Here is a 19,809-nt window from a genome sequence, read left to right as displayed (position 1 = left end):
GATTGCGCCCAACATTGCCTGGTTCCGTCCTGGTTCCACCCTGGTCACTGCTGAGTGACCCATACTCTGTCCCCTCTGTTTTCAGGTACTTTTCAACTTGGGTCCACCCTTGGATCCCACCGGACACTTCTCCTTCCATTCGCCTGCAGCATCTTCAGCTTCAAGCACCAAGAGCCTGCGTGACGAAACCCGACACTACTTCGACCCTGTGCACCCGCTTCCTGTGGGTGAGGTAACATTGCAACGCCGGTGTTCCCACACTGGTACACACCTCTAGGGTCTGTGTCTAAAGTTTTGTCTTTCTAGGTTCAGCGGAAGTGTCCTTAAACTCTATTTGTGTAACTTTTACGCACCATTGACTTAACATTGGTACATGCTTGTGCTTTCAGCACTGCACCCGAATCCCGCGGGCTTTTCCCGACTTCAGCATTGCTTGTCCCGACTGCTCCCAGCGATTCCCTAGGCCCTAGGCCTAACCACTGATCGATTGGTATCTCTTATACCACTTTTTTAGTATATGGTTTGAGTGGCCCCTCGCCCTCATCCAAAATTGTGTAACTTTTTATGTTATACTGTGCTTTTGATGTAACGCTTGTTCCCCTTTGTTCATAAAGAATACTGGGGATTACTTTTAGAAATAAATACATATATTTTTATAATATATACTTGTGTGGTGTCCTTTCATTTGATATTACAGGATTGTATGTGGTAAAACAGCTCGCTTAACACGACCTCTTGAGTTAAGCCTTCAAGGCTGCTTAGTCTATGCTACCATTAAGATAGCTTGTCTACAAGGTTGACTTACAACCAGACACCATAAGGGTTAGCTTGGACTGATACAAGGTGGTTCCAGAATTGGAAACATCATATATCAGGCCAACTTCTCACAGAATATGTGTGCATTTTCTTCCATTTTCAAAAGGAGATGTTTTAGCGGCTAGTCACTAATTTGGACAAAGCACACAGATAATGTTTTCTAACAGGGACCAGACACACACAGCGTTTCCCTTACGGGAGGAAGCAGCAGCACCATCTGTTTTGAAGATAATTAAAAACAGATGGCGCCGCTGCTCGCTCCGGCTAGGGAAACGCCAAACGTGCATGAGTCGCAATAGAAAACAATGGAAAACATGCACGCTTTTAGGCAAAAGTCCTGAGCGATGGCTAAAGGTTCCCTCCTATACAGCGCTTGCGCACTGCATAGGCGAGACCTAAAAACTAAATTGGCAGTAATTTACTATCAGGACATGTCACACACACCAGTGCGTGTCCTACCTTTTACATATACTGCACCCTTTCCGTGGGGGTACCTTGGGCCTACCTGAGGGGCGTCTTACATGTAAGAAAAGGGAAGGTTAGAGCTTTGCAAGTGGGTGTACTTACCAGGTCAAAATAACAGTTTAAAACAGCACACAGACACTTCAGTGGAAGGTCTGAGATACCTTTTCAGGGCTACTCATGTGGTTGGCACAATCAGTACTGGAAGCCCACTAGTAGCATTTGATTTACCGGCCCTGGCACACTCGGTGCACTTTACTAGGGACTTACCAGTAAATCAAATGTGCCAATCAGGGAGAACCAATTGCAATAGCAATTTACACATGGAGCACTTGCACTTCGACACTGATCAGCAGTGACAAAGTGTCCAAAGCATCTAAGCCAGCAAAAACGAAATCCAGCACAGCATCAGAAATACAGGAGGTAGAGGCAAAAAGTCAGGTTGAAACCACGCCAAGGATACCAAACACCTGAGCCCTCCAGCTGAAAAGTGGGGAGAACTACCCATGCTCTTGGGAGTTCTCATCACTAAGGTGGAAGAATCTGGACTGACCATCAGCACTGGCGTGTTCTGTGCCAGGGCAGTGTTCTACCGCTAATTCCAATCCCTGGAGGGAGATGGGCTACCTTAACAGTTTTGAATTCTCACCCCTCATTTCCATTAAACATCCAAGGGGCCTGTGGTCTGTCTGCACCTGGGTGTGAGTCCCAAACAAGTAGGGTCAAAGCTTATTTAGCCCCCAGACCACAGCAAAAGCTTCTCTTTCAATTGCTCTCCTCCTCTGTTCCCTGGGAAGTAGCCTTCTACTAATGAAGGCTACGGGTTACTCCATTCCCTCGTCATACTAATGTAGAGTACTGCTCCCACACCATGCTCTGAAGCATCTGTCTGCCCAATAATTTCTTGGGAGACGTTGGGTGCCCTGAGCACGTATGCTGTACACATGGCAGATTTCAGGGCATCGAAAGCGGTCTGACAGGCATTGGTCCAGATCATTTTCCTTGGCTGTTTCCTTGAAATCAGCTCTGTCAGGGGGCAACAATAGTGCAATACCCCTTTACAAACTGTCTGCAGTACCCGGCGAGTCCTAAAAAGGCTCTCACCTCGTATGGGTCTTAGGGACGGTTCCCAAGCCAAAATGGAATTGATCTTAGGCTGTCGGGACGCCACATGGCCACTTCCTACCTGGTGCCCTAAGTGCACAACAGATCCTTGCCCTATCTGGCACTTACTGGACTTGATAGTGAGGCCTGGATTCTGCAGAGCTTTCAACCCTTTTCTATAAATGCCGAGCACCCCTGACTCACAAGACAAGCACCCTCACATCCCTGCAGAGCATATTGTGATTCCCACCACTTGCCTCAATATTCAGGCAACCAGGCCATCCGTATCTTCAGACACCCACAGGGGCATTCTAAACAAGACAGGTGCAAGCCTGCTCAAGAGGCTCACACTACATTGTGTCCCCCACACCTGTGCAGTGTCTACAACACGCCTCATGATTGGTACAGTCCGGTGTGTTTCAATTGAAGCCCTGCAGAAAGGGCTATTGTGCATTGCATAGGTTCACACCTACACAGTGTAGTTGAACAGAAAGTCACTTGGCTGTGCATCGCAGGCACACACCTATAGTCATACACTGGCAATCACACTACTGAAGAAATAGTGACACACACGATCGGGGTACGTCATTGCCTGAGTAGCCAGGTCAAAAAACAGCACGTTGCAGTCAGATAACTTGAATCACTCACACTTACACGCAATCAGTAAGTGTTTTTGCCTGAAAAGTTAAGTACATGGCTACAGGGCCTGGAAAGGACCCATTTCAAGGTCCAGTTCTTAAATCCCTTACAAAACCTTAAGCAGTATGGTTTGGAAAGACGACATCTATTTTGTTTTCCAACCCACCCATCAATCATGCATTGCAGTACCGCCAGGATTGGTGCACTCCCCACCTGGGGAAATAATCCTGTTCAAAGAAAAGAAAATGAAAATAGCGCTTCACTGGCAAACTCTGTAAAGTGACGCTGTCATCGCACCCCACCTGCGGGACATTATCAACACCTCCTTCGACACCGCCACCTTCCCGGAGAGCTGGAAGCACGCAGAACTCAGCGCTCTTCTCAAGAAACCTACAGCAGACCCCACCGAACTCAAGAACTACCGTCCCATCTCGCTCCTCCCGTTCCCGGCCAAAATCATCGAGAAGACCGTCAACAAACAGCTGGCCGCCTTCCTCGAGACGAATGGATCCCTCGACCCCTCACAGTCTGGCTTCCGAGCCAACCACAGCACCGAGACCGCCCTCATCGCTGCCACCGATGACATCCGAACCCTGATGGACAACGGAGAAACAGCGGCCCTCATCCTCTTGGACCTCTCCGCGGCCTTCGACACTGTCTGCCACCGCACCCTAGTACAGTGCCTCGGCAACATCGGAATCCAGGAGAAGGCACTGGAATGGATCACCTCCTTCCTCAACGGAAGAACACAGAGAGTCCGCCTACCACCGTACAAATCAGAGGCCACCGAAGTCATCTGCGGCGTCCCTCAAGGATCCTCGCTGAGCCCCACCCTCTTCAACGTCTACATGAGCCCCCTCGCGGCCATCGCACGCCAACACAACCTCAACATAATCTCCTACGCCGACGACACCCAGCTGATCCTCTCCCTGACCAACGACCCCGCCACCGCCAGAGCCAACCTGCACGAAGGGATGAGAGATGTAGCCGAATGGATGACGACCAGCCGCCTGAAGCTGAACTCAGACAAGACGGAGGTCCTCATCCTGGGCTCCTCACCCTCCGCCTGGGACGACTCCTGGTGGCCCCCCGCCCTGGGCACCGCACCCAAACCGACGGACCACGCACGCAACCTGGGATTCATCCTGGACTCCTCCCTCTCCATGACCAGACAAGTCAACGCCGTCTCCTCGTCGTGCTTCAACATCCTACGCATGCTACGGAAGATCTTCTGGTGGATCCCCACCGAGACCAGGAAGACGGTCACCCAGGCCCTCGTCACCAGCCGACTGGACTACGGCAACGCCCTCTACACCGGAACCACCGCCAAGCTCCAGAAGAGACTCCAGCGGATCCAGAATGCCTCAGCCAGACTCATCCTCGACATCCCACGAAACAGCCACATCTCCGGACATCTGAGAGACCTGCACTGGCTCCCCGTCAACAAAAGAATCACCTTCCGTCTCCTCACCCACGCGCACAAAGCCCTACACGACCAAGGCCCGAGCTACCTCAACAACCGAATCAACTTCTACACTCCCAAGCGCCACCTCAGATCAACCAGCCACGCCCTCGCCGCCGTCCCCCGCATCCGAAGAGCGACAACAGGAGGAAGGTCCTTCTCCTACCTGGCCGCCAAGACCTGGAACTCTCTCCCGACCGACCTGCGCCTGACCCAGGACCACCTCTCCTTCAGGAAGAAGCTCAAGACCTGGCTGTTCGAGCAGTAACGGCACCCCCCCCCACCTAGCGCCTTGAGACCCTACGGGTGAGTAGTGCGCTCTATAAATGACTTGATTGATTGATTGATAATGTGTTTTTGTGTGAATAAAATCAATCTGGCCACTTTACGACCATTCTGTCTTGCTTTATTTAACTGTTTATTTATTTTTCATATTTTTAACTTTTTATTCCCGAGGCTACACTTTGAAAATTAAAAATGTCAGAAAAAGACATTTCCAGCAAAAGGGTTTTTCTTTTTTGGATCCATTTCATAGTGGAACAAATAAACTAAAGGAGGAAAGAGTGTCAGAACTGGCTTTCAGTAAATGAGGAGGAGCAAGACAGAACAAGAGGGAATAAGAGGTAGAAACAGAGGAGGGGGCAGCTGTCAGCATCAGAGAAGTGGACACTGTCCTTGTTTTCTCTGGACTAGAAGGAAAAGACAGTCCTTTTCCTTCTCTGCCCACCTGCCCCTTCCCGAACAGCTATGAACGCCGAGGCTGATCAATGGGCCCTGGCTATTTCTGCCGACCTGGGACGCATCTATAAAAAACAATTAGGGCAACGGAATCTTTGAAATTAAAGAAGTAGGGGCATGCCGTGCCATGCCGATCCTGCCCACTTCGACCACTGCTTGTGACCATTGGATTTGCAGCCATTCTTGAATTGGTCACATATGTTTATGGAAGCAACAGGATGCATGAAGCCATTTTCCCTAACAGTTTGCCCACTGTACTCACTGTCAGCGCTTGTCCCTTCTGCTAAATGTACTAATGACTGTATTCTTTTTCTCTAGGATATACTTTTCCCTTTATAGAGTTGATCCTCGCTCGTAGAAATATTTATATTGTTCTGATGCTGGGATGACTACTCTGCTTACTGAGAATCCCAACTTGGACAGAATTCTCATTAGCAGCTGTCTATGCTCTGTGCACTTGTTGTGTGAGTTTGCTCTTATTGATCAGTGGTCCAGGTAGGGATAGACATGCATGCCTTGTCTTCTTAAGTGAGCTGCCACTGCTGCTAGACACTTGGTAAAGACTCTTGGTGCTGATTTTATCCCAAAAGACAGTACTCTGAACAGGTAGTGAGTTTTGTCTACCGCAAACCTGAGGTATTTTTTGTGTTTTGTATTTATTAGGATGTGCAAGTAGGCGTCCTTTAGGTCTATAGTTGCCATTTAATCCCATTTTTGCAATTGTTGAATGACTTCTTGGAAGGTTGCCAGTTTGTCTTTATAAATATGTTGCAGAATCTGAGGTCTGAAATTGGTCGTAGAGGACTGTCTACCTTTGGTATCGGAAATGATGTTGAGTGATTTCCTTTGTTAATCTATTCTCTTAGTAATCTTTCTATTGCTCTCTTTTCCAGCAATTTCTTGAGTAGGTGAGATGTTTTCCCTTGATAAGACTTTAATTTTTGATCCCCTTCTAGAGACATGTAGTCCTAGGCTATGCAAAATTCAACCTGAATTATGATTAGGATCCAGTTGTGTGATGTTATCTTCCTCCACTCCTAGTGGAAGGTTATTATTCTGCCTCCCACAGATGTTCTGTGCGAGAGGCTGTGATCTCTTATTTTTCCTCTCACTGATGTTGTTTGTTAAAGGTTGTGATTTTTGAGAAGTTATTCATTGGTGGGGATTGTGCCTCCCCAGTGAGACTGTCTCCTTCCCCATGTTCTTCCTGGAAAGGATAGTCGTCCTTGTTTCTGGTATTGCCTGTGGTGTTGGTGTGCTGGTGTTTGACTGCTTCCCTGTAAAGCCTGGTGCCATGCTCCTTCTTGGAAGCTGCTACTTCCTGCATGTCTGAGTGATGCCACTGACCCTCTTTGCATACCTCTCCTAAACTGTAAAACCTCCATGGACTTTGCTGTTTTGCTGTCCTCCTTGAGCTGGTTCAATGTGTCATCAACTGTGCTCCCAAACAACTGTTCCCCATTGAATAGTGTATCCAGAATGCTAGTCTGAACCTCTGGCTTTAAACCCAATATTTGAAGCCATGAACAATGGCGTAGGTTGATCCCCATCATCATCTGACAGCTTGAGGTGTCTACCACATCAAATGCTGATATCAGACATGTGGGTGATAGTTTTGCCAGGTGTGCAGCTGTCCTTTTGTATTGATCTGGCAGGTGCTTCACAGATTCAGGTATTCTCTCATAGTGCTGGAAGGCGTGTCTGTTCAGGAGGGCATTCGAATTTGCGATGCACCACTGGTTTGCTGCACTGCGCTCAAACTTTTGACCCATGAGGTCCATCCTCGTCAGGAGGCGATCCTCATGTTGAGGAACTGTTGGCCCTCTTCCGTGTTGTTAAGGTGATGACCGAATCAGCCGGTACTGTACCTTGATGTATGTTGGGTCTATAGATTAATATTTCCATTTCTTTTCTGCCCTTAGAGTCACAGCTCTACCAGTGGCAGGTTCTTTGAAAGCCTCTATTCCTTGATCTAGTATGCTTGGTAGCGCTAGCAGGAATTGGTTAATCGCTTGTGATGGCAAGAGGGTCTCCACTAGGAAACCAGACTGTGGTTTTCCTCCAGCGGTACTCTCTACTTATCTACAGCCTTTTTGATAACTTGGTTAAACATGCCAATGCCATCTGGAGGCGAAGGCCTCTATGGATAGGAGTCTACCCTTTCCACCAAGGAGTCTATCTACAGGTCTTGCTACTGAGAGTCAGTGTATTCCGATTCCCCTGAGCCCTGATATATGCCATGTAGTTGTTCCTCTTCTTCTTCGTAGAAGAGTTATGCTTCATCCTACTGAGGCTCTGAAATCAAAGGAGGGTCGATCTTTTTGACCATCTTATTGGTGCCAAAGTCTATGGTGCTATCCAAAATCCCTTTAAGGATTTGGCAACTTCTTTTATTTTCAAAGCAAGGCAGCCATTTTGGCCTCAAGATACCTTTTCTTTCTCTAAATTTCGCCTACTTTTCTTTGGCGTTGATGCTTGACATCGATTTTATTTTCAACATCGAAGAATTCTTTGATGACGTATCGGTCGTCGAGCTTCAGTGTTCTTCTAGAGACCTCTGCTTTTTCGACATTGAAGCGTCTTTCCCTTGACCATCTATCGATGACTGTGGTTTTTCTGGAGATCATACTCCTGCGGTGTCCCTTTCAAGGGATCCATGGAGTACTCTGATTTGGTCCCTGCATTCGGTCAGCGAGTGTTTTAATGAAGTGGCACTCTTCAATGCCCTTGAGTCTGGTTTTTAGGACTTGGGCCCTTTTTTCGGTGTCTCTCTTACCTCCTGTATCTTCTTGGTTGCCTGAGCTTTGACAAGGACGGAAGGACGGTCTTCCTCATTGCTCGACAGACCAAGGTCTCTCAGGGACGAAGTTATTCCTTGTCCCTGCATGGTATGATGCACTTGTCTCTGCCTCTCTCTCACCCTCAGCATCTTTGATGTAAACACGGCTTAGGTGTTGCAATCTCCGCTTCAATGTTCTTAGGGCAGGCAGTAGTTGTATACCCAGTGTTGAACCTTTTGCGAGAATTTGTGTTGGCAATTAGGGCAGAACTGGAATAAAGCCTTCTCTGTATATAAAATGAGTATATGTTTTATATAGACCCTTAAGTATGCTTTGATCCTTATTATATTGTTTCATTCTTGCTTCATTTAACTCATGCTAAAACTCAATAAAGAGTTTTGAAATCTGAAAACCGACCACTGGTAGGTAGTCTTTCTGGATATAAGATAAAGAGAAAACTGCAAGGCTGGCCTGACTAGAAGCAAAATTTTGGGGAGTTTCATTTCACAGCTATTCAAATGCAAGAGAAAAAAAACGTTAGAACAGATTTTTTTTGTCAAGGATGTTGTTCATTGAAGAATCAAGTGAAAAGGAAGTGCAGAATGAGGTTGAGGAGCGTATTATAGCTCGCGTGGAAGATTGTGCTGTTTGTCATGACATGGATGCATGGCGTGATGCCCTCAAAGGAGATGTTATTTTCAGTCAAGTTATGAAATTGATGTTAACTCTTTGGCAGAAAAATAATTCTATTGATTGTTTATTGCAACCTTATTATGGCAGATGAATTATCCATAGAGGGTAATTTGTTGATAAGAGGATATAAGTTTCTATCTCCTGACTACTTTAGACTAAGAATTTGGGAAACTGCCCACTCGGCTCATTTGGAAGTAAAAGCCACTAAACACAGGATAAGATATGATTTTTTGTGTCCTGGTTTGGATCATGAAGTGGAGCCACTTGTGAAAGTATGTGTGCAATGCTGTTACAGTGATAAACATTTGATCATGACTACACCACAGTCCCCTGTGTAGTGCCGACGAAAAGTTCAGCAAAGACTTGCTGTGGATTTTTTTTAGGTCGTTTTTATGTGTTGCCTTACAAAATCAAAAAGTTTAATTGTTTTGGTAAATCAGGAGTATCTGAACCAAACACAAATTCTGTCATTAATTTCTTTCAAGAAGTACTGTACAAGGCCAGAAAAAAATGCTTACAGACAATTGTGTTCAGTTTACTTCTACCAGTATGATGAGTTTCTTTGTAGACTGGGGATAAAACATGTACACACACCCTTATACCACCACCAGGCAAATGGTAAAGTGGAAAGGTTTAATCGGGTGTTGGTGGAGTGCATGTAAAATGCTATTAAATCCAAAGTTGATTGTGAAACTGGTATTAGGGGAATGGTTGTGGGCATATAGAACTACTCCACATCAGGGACGGGCAAAGTACCATTTGAACTAATAAGAAGTAGCAGAGTTACGTCTTCATTGAGTCCATTTTGAAAAGTCAAGGCTCTAGTTCGCAGATGTGATATGGATAAGTATTCACAAGAGGCTAAACATGCAAATTAAAAATAAACTGTTGTGAGGTTTGAGAGAGAAATGTGGTCAAGAGGTGACATAAGTGGTGCAAATATCAAATTCTGTGTGCGGATGTGGTGCGCAATAGGGATCCTGGGTTATTGTAAAGAGGAGCACCAAAGTTGAGAGATCCCATTTGCAAAATTGAGGTTCAAGGCCAAGCAGTAAAGATATCTAATGGTCAATGGTGGAACATATTTTGTTCGGCAAAAATGAATGAAATAGTGTTGTTAAATGACATGCCTAATGTATAATCAAAACAAACCAGAGAAAAAAAAATCTTGACGGTGATGTGTTAGATGGTCAAGAGTTAACAATAAGTAAAAGTAACAGAATTGAGACAATTGCCTCTGGGTTCAAAGATTAGCTGTCAGCCAGTTTATTAAACATTTATTTGAATATGTGCTTGCACTGGCTTTGTTATTTGTTTTTGTCTTTCTATCATTGTCCACTATGGAAGTAATGGGGGAGATGTGCGGTGACTTGGTTTACAATGACTTAATGGGCCACCTATGTCAGAGTGATGTAACAGCAGGGGAATGATACCCATTGGTCCTCTATGTGTTCTCGATCAGAATATATAATGTTTGACTTTGAACAATGGGACAGTTGCAGTTCGTCCTCTTTATGTATATACGGCTCTACTGCTTATCCCAATAAAGCTCTGGATGGTAAAAATCACAAATTAACATTCATCCTTTACAGTTCCCCTAGAGTGAATTAAAGCTTTAGGAAATGTTGTTTGTATACAGTTCTAAAAATGAGACACATTTCTTTCTGTGCTCACCAAATAAACTCTAAAGCCATTTCTATTTCACATTGTGGTTTTAATTTTTAAAAAATCGATAAAGAAAATCGAGTGCAGAAGTCATCTTTCCCTGCTCTGTGCTGCCATATATTACAAGAACAGTATTTCAATATTACTATAAAAAGCATTAGGGCAAGGAGCTCTCTGTCTAACAAAAAGCACCATGTACACTTACAAAATAGAATATTTTTCAAAAAGTTTTTCACAAGCTGCCAGCATCACAGAGACCTAAGGGGTGCAACACACACGATAGACCAGCTTGCGAAGGCGAGCTGAACACATTGTTCACAGTAAGAATACCACAGTCATATTCAAAGAGGCTTTCCCCAACACCACACTCCATTGAAGCAACATTACTCACCAGAATTCCTACCAACCATATTCCCTCTTATTCAAATAATGAAAAGCAAAAATTTAGTCTAGTGGTCATTGTGCAGGTACAGGCCAAAAGTGCAGTCACCCACACACCACCCTGGGTAGGCCTATGTGTGTTGGCATCCTCAAAAGCAGGCGGGGTTTGGCCAAAACCCTCACACACGAGGTGCTGTGTGTGACTCTCCACTAACCCCATCTACTTCCGGAGGTGCCAGCCAGTAGGAAACACTGATTATCCTGTCTCGCTTAGTAGCATTCGGACATGGATGTGCTATCAAAAACGAATCCATTAGACAAACAAACATGTTCCATGTACTATGTTCTAACTACCTGCATGGGGAACATGCACAAAGTGTGCAAAGCTATACACCTGCATGGTACGACAGAGGAAGCAGGCCAGGTGGTCAAACAGTTATGACCCATGTGAATTCTTGTGCAAGAATGCAATTAACAGGCCTACTTTCAGTCTGTGTTGATTTAATGCTGCCATTGTTGTACAGTAAAACGTGGTCTTGACAGAGAGTGTGTGTCATTTTTTAATTGGGTGCACTCAATAGATATACTTGTACATTAATATTCAATAACCTCTCTGCCACAACTCTATGCTACCTGTTGAGTGTAAATGGCATACAATAGGGTAGATTAGACCATTTCACAATCCTCACACTTTTGTCAGGTAGGGAAAAGGAGGAACAATGATCAACAGATTTGTCCAGGATCACACAATGTAGGCAAATCATGATTAAAATATATGGCTGCTGGTTTTGACATCCTGTCTGGGTGTTGATAGTTACAACCTCCACCCACCTGCCGGACGACCACGCGTCACATTTAGAGAGCTCTGCCTGCCTGAAAGAGACCTCTGTGCTTCCAAAGAAGCTGCCGCCACTTTCGTTCCTCTGAAGCCTCTGTCATACTGTGCAGCGTCCACCATAACACAAAGTGGGAGTCTGTTTTTCAAAAACAAACCACTAATGGCCCTGACACCTTTCCTGGTGCACCTAAACAAGAAAAGATATGTCAGAAAATCCGCCCCACTCGATTGTAGGAGAGTATCCTGTCCCCAAAATGCCCAAAAAAACTACCAAATCTTTATTCAGTGGCAGCCACTGAGGGTCCCACTTGTTTGCAAATGAGAGTATCCCATTTACAAGAGGCCATACACCTATTTCATTAAATTATGTACAAAGATTTGTAATTACAAAGGCTTGTAGCACCATCAGGGTTCGGGCACCCTCTCACTCTACTCTTGAGGATTCTGTCTCGCACCAGACTGTTTTTTAATTTGGAGAGTCAGATCACAGGTAATATGAGTGCAGTTAACCTGTTGTTGTCACATGTGCTTGATTTTAAATGTGTTGTCATTGTCCCTAGTGTCTGAGGTGTGTAACCGTAGGTCTATACCAGTTTGGGTGTGCGACACGTATGCATCGTCTGGCCTGATGTGTGCGTCAAAGACGATGGAGAGGTTGGTGCCTTGTAAGTGAGAGGGGTATCCCTTTAACTCCGGCTAGCTGTGGTGTGTTGCTACAGTGTGCTGATTGATTGGATTGGTGGTAACTGTTTATGAAGAGTGGAGTGATGGTGCGGGAAATTATACAGCATATACTCAATCAATCAGGGGGTTTATAAAGCGCACTACTCACCCGTGAGTGACATACTATACTGACAATGAGAGAAGGAAAGGACTGCAGGCACAGGTAGGGGACAAGTCCCTTCCAAGTTTTAAGCTTTACACAGTCATTGTGTCTCGGAATACAGAAAACCGGAAATGGAACACACTTATTGAACAACTGTAACTCCATAGCACTGTGGAAATTGTGAATTAAAATCAAACACAACACAAAAGGCATCTCAGAAACACGGCGTTGGTTGTGAGTGTGCGGTTGCAGTGGGGTAGTACAGACTAAAGGCAGCAGAAGCTAACAAGAAGCTGAGACAAACATGAACTGCTAAAAATATCTTTCTTCTGTGACAAAAATTGTATTTAGTACAAAGATTTAGACAGAGCCCAGACAATAACAAGGTGGTTTAGGGTGAAATCATTAATACAAGCAAAATACGGTGGGGGGAAGGTATACAGGCCTGAAATACCATCCCCTAACATTCTATACCTTATGAACTAAATAAAAACACTGATGGAGAGAAGATGGGAGTCTGCCAGAGAACCTTTCAGTAGGACCCAAGATGCCTCACAGCTATACATTAGGGGGCAGGAATCTGCGTCTTTCAACTGGGCGTATTGAACGCATATGGGGAGACCCCATGGTCAGGACAAGGTTCCATCTGCTTTTCTTTGCAGCTCCCCTGGACCTTGGTTTCATATGTTCTAGACCAACCCAGGGGAGCATCTCTCTGTGATGACAAAGGACCAACTGATCTGTCCTGTGATGGGAAATGGCTAGAGATGCAACCAAAACATTTTCTTTAATCCATAAACATAACATCTAATGCTCAGCAGACCTCCAGCCATGCTCCAGTGGTCTTCTATCAAGTTCTTCTAAAAAATAGACTGTCTGCTCGTTTTGCTACTCTTTGATAAAAGACTTAAAAGGCCCTCAAGACTCTGCCTGTGGGGCAAGGGCAGCACAGAATGGCACTCCTGGTCTTTGTATTGTAGCAGCAGCACCTCGTTCACCAGCAGAGAGCGTGGAACTTTCCAGATACCTTTGCAGCTTTTGACACCCCCTCATTCAGGGGGCACTCTATTTGTGTTCTCCAGCAAAAACATTTCATCCTCTAGAACAGTTTTTTTCGTTCTCCTTTTTGGAGAGTGTTGACCTTCTGGCCTAAACGTCCAATGCCTCAGAGTGCCAGCCCCTGAAGCATTATCCAATAGGCTGTTGATAACTTACAATCCCTTTCTTCAAGTTTTTCCTACTTTTTCTGGATTTTTTTACATTTTGTTTTTGTTAAATAAAAATAAAGTTATTTTCTTTTTCTTTCTCTCTCTCCATCCTAACATGTGTTCTGCTTCGACGTCTGCTACTGGATCCCCCGGAAAAGACACATGGCGGAGACCATTGCGAAGAGCTACAGAGGGAGAGAGGCAAAGAGGAGAGACAAAATAAACAGAAGGAAAAACAACACTGTGGTGTTTGGAGACAAGCTTAGCTAGGCATTTATAGCTGGGCAATAGAGCATGTTAAACATGTATAAACCTATATAATTACATTAACTACAGGGAACAAAATCAAAAGGATTGAGAACTTGGATGCATTAGACTTTCATGGAAGCCAAGAAGGCCATTGTGTAAGACACGTACACCAGACAGAACATTTGTGGGTTTCCTGTTGTTGTTTTTACTAGTGGAAAGAGCTGAGAAAGAACTTCTGGATTTTAAAAGTAATCATGTCTTCAATAAATTTACTTTATATGATTGTTGTCTAGATTTCTTTGCAGCTATTTTTTTACATGAGTCTCTTTCTTTCAGATACTTACTTTCCGAGTACCAATGTTTAGCACGGCTTATTTCGAATTTAAAAATTCAAAATATGTAACAGGTAAGTTTAGGCATAGTGTAAAAGGGTTAGGGGATATATATTATTTTGATCTGAAAGTTTGACAAAGTTACCTAGGCACACAGCCTGTTCATCATTGCCGCAACAGGAAGTCACTTTGGCACACACCATTCAGACTTCTTTAAGAGAAGATGAACTATTACATGCAAATAAAGTCCCATCCTAAAAAAATCTAGTGACCCATTCCAACTCTTACTCTCTTGCTGAAGATGGGGAATGGTCGAAGAACTTTGGAGCATCTTTGGCCATTTGAGATGATCATTCATTTTTAGCTCCAAATATGTAAAGAAAAACAGGACTCTTTCTTTTAAGGTTAGTACTACATGAAACGTGTTTTCACCTTTGACATGGTGCGAGTTAATTTCAGGTAAGGGTCCTGTTGATTAAGCCACTTAATGAAGTCATTGGCTTCTGATTCATTGCCGTTCCAAATTAGGAGGTCATCATCGATGTACCTTTTCCACTCAAGAATTACGTAGTTCCACAAGTCGCAGCACGCCCCAAGCAGCAGCTGTTGGGATGGCCCCAATGATGAAGTATGTCACCTAGTGGCAACCCTGGGTGAGTGAGGGGACTCAAGAAAAGAATTTTCTTTTGCTTGCACAGGGGTCTTGTTTTTTTGCGTATTCGGCGCAATCCCATTCCCATGGTTAGGTTTTTTAGATCTGACATTTACAGATTTTTTGTGAACTACATGTACATTGGAGGGTGAACCTAACCAGTACCTTCATCTCCCCCTTTTTTGATTGATTTGCTGCACTTGCCACGCAATCTAACAACAGTTTAGTAATTTACGGGTTTCAACCACAAACGATAGCCAAAACAAATCGAAATGTATTAAAAATATGAATTGTACAATGTAGAGCAGCTTCAAGCATATTGCAAATGTTATTAGTTCACCTTTCACCTATTCATGGCTGCAATTACGATTATAAATGTAACATTATACCCATATGATCCCAATATCCACAGTTGATTGACTGGGAAAAGGACTGGCAGAAGGAAATAACAGCACACATTTAAATGTGTTTCGAATAAGGAGGAAAGTATGGTTTCCTTTTTGCCATCAAATGTTCTATTTCACGGTGTGGAAATTAAATACGTTTATGTCCAGGTGTTATCGGAGAAGAAGTTACTTCAGCAGCACATTCAGGGGTTAGTGGAATCACACACCTTTATTTATGGTATGGACACTGGAGACGCTGATAATGAACTCGTAGTGTTCACTTGTGCATTAACGGAAAGGTTTTTCTTGAAATAATAATACTTCCAGTTGCTCTTTCATATGAAAATAAAGGATACCCAAAACTAAATAAAAGTTTTGAAACATGTTTGGAACATACAGAATGAAAGAGTTTCATCTTTCATTAAATAAAGTACACCAAGAATCGTATTTAGGTCAACATCAGCGATGAGCAGTTGTATCTCTATCTGTGTGGCTGTGGCAAACCCACCCATTGCTATTGGCTGTTAGCTGCAGCATTTAGAAATGCTGGTTTCTTATTGGTGCATTTCTGTTACAGTACCTCCTATGTGTGTTTAGCTCTCTTTCCGGCGATTTCACTCAGAGATCGTTTTGGTTAGGAATCACACAGTACAGCGTGTGATGGCTTCTCTTCCCTCCTCCCATCTGGCTTGCGTCTTCCGTGTCCCTTCTCTTCGCTACCCCATCTCTCATTCTCTTTTAACATTTATATTTCACTACAATTCTCTGTGCACCCTGCCGTTACCGGGGCACTGCGCTCCGTCGTGACGCAACATGCCTCCAGGCCCCGCCCTCTGAAGCCAAACTGTGCAATATAGTATGTTGAGTCACTGTCCGACCTCCGGCAGCCGCCCGCCTACGCTCTTTGAAGTTCTGCGCAGCTCCTGTCCCTCCTGACCTCCCGCACCCACCTCAGAAGGATTATGTTACTGTGGTGTGCATTGAAAGAAACCACTTTCAGGTTCAACAGAAACATAGCAGCCCTCTGTGTGTCCAGAGGCTGTCACTTAATTTAGATGAAGGAGGTTTAGTACCCGGGCAGATCTCACTCCTAGGAATTGCTTTCACGGGAGCTAGTCGCAGAACTCGCCATTGTGAGTCCTGAGCCACAGGACTTTCGACCTGAATGAGCCGGCATTATGCTCCAAAGAGAGGCGCATTTACGGTAATTATTTGAGAAACTGTGGGGCATATTACCAAGGGTGGCGATATTGAATTATCGCCGCTTTAGCGGCCGTTTTCGGCCGCTAAGCGACGATAATTCCATCGCCCTATTACCAAGCTGTCGCTAACACCAGTTAGCGATAGCTTGTAGGCGATAGCGAGTGGTTTGGGGCCTGCTTTGCAAGTCAGCGATATTTATCGCTAATGACATGCAAAGAGGGCGTACCCAACCGGTTAGCGACTGAAAGCAGTCGCTAACCTCGCTATCGCCTATTACCAAGAAAGGCGAAGCGATGGAAATATTCGCGCTAAGCGCAAATATCGCCAAACGCTAACGCCTGTAAATACCAGTTCTTAGCAATGTTATCCAATGGAAGGTGGATAACATGGCTAACAGCATTTGCGCGCTAATGCGTGAACACCGCTGGTTTTTCAGCGATATTCACGCTAACGCCTGCAATATTATCGCTTTTGAGATAAACGTTGGTAATAGGACGTTATCTCAGCGATAATATTGGGTGAAGCGCGGCGTTAAAAAAACTAAGCTCAGTTAGCGATAAATATCGCTAACTGTTGGTAATATGCGGCTGTAATCTGGGGACACACCTTCGTGTTAAAGAGCTCACAAAAGATGCCTTGATGGAGAGAATACAATTAAACATTTGATTTTAGACGTCTGTAACTGAATGTACAGTAAAGGTGTATGCCTGTTTTGAAAAGCTACCTTTAAACAGCTTTTACAAAGCTCAGAACATAGGCCTTCATTTGAATTTCTTGCTGCACTTTTGTCACGTGCCATGAATGCCTTTTAGTTAAAAGTAGTACAATTAGACTTGGATCCCCTAACCATCTATTCCCCACTCTGGGTCTGATGGATTCTGAATAAGAGATGCCCGTAGCCCTTTCTCTCGCCTTTTCGTACATAGCGCCTTTCCAAAACAAACCGGTGTGCTTTACTGACAGTGATTTCACTGTTGTCTTTCACAAACTGAGCGATTGTGCAGTGCCTATAAAAATAGTGCCATGTGTTGGCTTCGGCTATGCGATGCTGCCTATAACATCCATCAAAGCTTGTTCATTGCACCCCTATTCATGCCTCCTCTTGAGGGCACTACACAGACATTTTGCTGTAAACTGTATTTACTGCTTCAATACATTCTTGTTGATGCATGTACACCTATATTTATTCTTCCAAACGCGACAATGTTCTTAAATTCCAAGGAGTGAACCGTTCTTTCATTGAAGGGGTATAGTCTGAAATAACTGTCTGCCTCTTTATTCGTTTGAGGTTTCGAATGCAGTAATTCATAATATGAACCAACAGAAAAGAATTGTTGGAAAACGCCCTTTTTGCAGGGTTATCCCCAAACTTTTTGCTTCTTCCTCCCTTATTTTTCCTGACCTTTGATTGTTGGCAATAGGACTCTGGGCACTTTACCACTGCTGTTCAGTGCTAAAGTGCATATGCTTTCATATGCCGCTTGCTGTCATATTTCACTACTTCACTGCTTTATGTTTCTTCAATTAGAAATTGAGCTGGCTTTTCCCATTTATGAAACTCTAAAAGAAAAAATCCACATTTCAATACAGACAGATAAATGAATAACCAGTTAGAAATGATAGCGCCTCAAGTGACTGATTTTAGCACAAGCTCGCCCTGCTGACAGTGTAAACATTGTATGGCAGCAAGAGGGGCACCACGTGTGTACCAATGGGTTGGCTAACAATAAACATTTTGGGCCTCATTTATGAAAAGTGACGCATCGCTGCGTGAAAACAGCGATGCGTCACTTCTCAGTGCGCACTCCTTGCGACATACCTGATGCGTCATATTTACAGTATGACGCATCATGTCGCAAGGAGTTACAGATACGTCAGTATTTCTGACGTATCTAAGTGCAAAAGTGACATATTGCTGCAGTGTGTCACAAAAGTGACGCAACTGCAGCAATGCGTCCTTTCACATGGGAAAGCCCCATGTGCAAGGGCTTACGTCAGTCTTACGCCTGCTGTGAGGCAGGCGCAAGATTTTGACGCAACAGCGTCCTAGAAGTGACGCAGTGAAATCTCATAGATTTCACTGCGTCACTTCTACAAGGCTTTTTGCGGGAGAACGTCCCCCCTGCATACATTATACCTGGCGCAGGTATAATGTGGCGCAGGGGTTTACAAAGTGACGCATCTACCTAGATGCGTCACTTTGTAAATATGGTGCAACAAGGCACATTATTTACGCTGCTGGTGCGTCACAAAAAGTGATGCACTGGCGGCGTAAAAGTGAAGCAGGGCCTCATAAATGAGGCCCCTTCTATTTCAGTGCAAATATTTTCTCTGGCATTGCCCCGAGAATCTGGAATGCCCTACTGTTGAAACAAGACAAATTCCCTCAACTTTTGCCTTCAAAAGGGAAGTGAAAGCTCTACTGATGAACAATACGCTGAACTAGAAGCTTTGCTCCTTTTGTTGCCTTGCCTGTTTTTAGCTGACTTTGTTACCCCCCCCGCCATTATGTCATTATTGTTCTGATTTATATTGCCTTAATTTTCTCCCGCAGCTATCGGTCTGTCTCTTCCACAACCCTCATGTAAAGCGCTCTGATACCCGCTTGGGTCATGTTCACGCTATACAAAACTTTAAATAAATAAAATAAAAAATAAAAGATAGCCATCAAGGTGGACATGTGCTTCACAAATCCACCTTATGTGAGACTGTAGTTTCCCCCAACCAATAATGTGTAATATCAACAGTAATATTTAACATTCTGTGAAGGTGAAGTAAAATAAAAGAATTTTAAAGCTTTCCTTTCCTTACTCATTAACGACCAGATCACAGCCTTGCCCTTTGCCACAAATGGACAATTATATCTTAGACACCCTATGGAAGTTGTGGGGCCGTTTTGTATTAACTGAGGGCTGCAAGTTTTAATTTAGGACACAGTCTCTGCCACAGTTATAGGTTGACTTGTGCCTTTAAATAATTAAAGACGTGGAGCATCGATCTTTCCCGATCTTAGTAGCGCTTTGAAGAGGCCTTGGTGCGGGCCCGGTTCTAGAGGGTGGGCCGGGTAGGCCAGGCCCACCCAAACATGAGCCTTGCCCATCCAAACATGAACCTAGGCCCGAGGCTTGATGCAAGCCGTTTTTTCCCCCCACCAGTGTTCGGGCTGGCTCTCCTGAACCGAATTCAAGAGGCTGCTGCAGCCTCTGCGCAGCCCAGCACAGGTTATCGCGGCCCATTGTTGCATATAGAATGGCAATGGGCCAAAGCCAGCAGGCACAGCATGGGGTGGGAGCTCCGGCCCTGGCATTAGGGCACAGGTCTTCAGTGGTGCGCCCCTCCCTGGGGGTCTGTGACTGCATGCCCAGGGGGCACAAC

The sequence above is a fragment of the Lissotriton helveticus genome, chromosome 3_2, assembly GCF_964261635.1.
Source record: "Lissotriton helveticus chromosome 3_2, aLisHel1.1, whole genome shotgun sequence".
Lineage (NCBI taxonomy): Eukaryota > Metazoa > Chordata > Amphibia > Caudata > Salamandridae > Lissotriton > Lissotriton helveticus.
The sequence above is the reverse complement of the archived record's forward strand: the minus strand, read 5'-3'. Positions refer to the sequence as shown.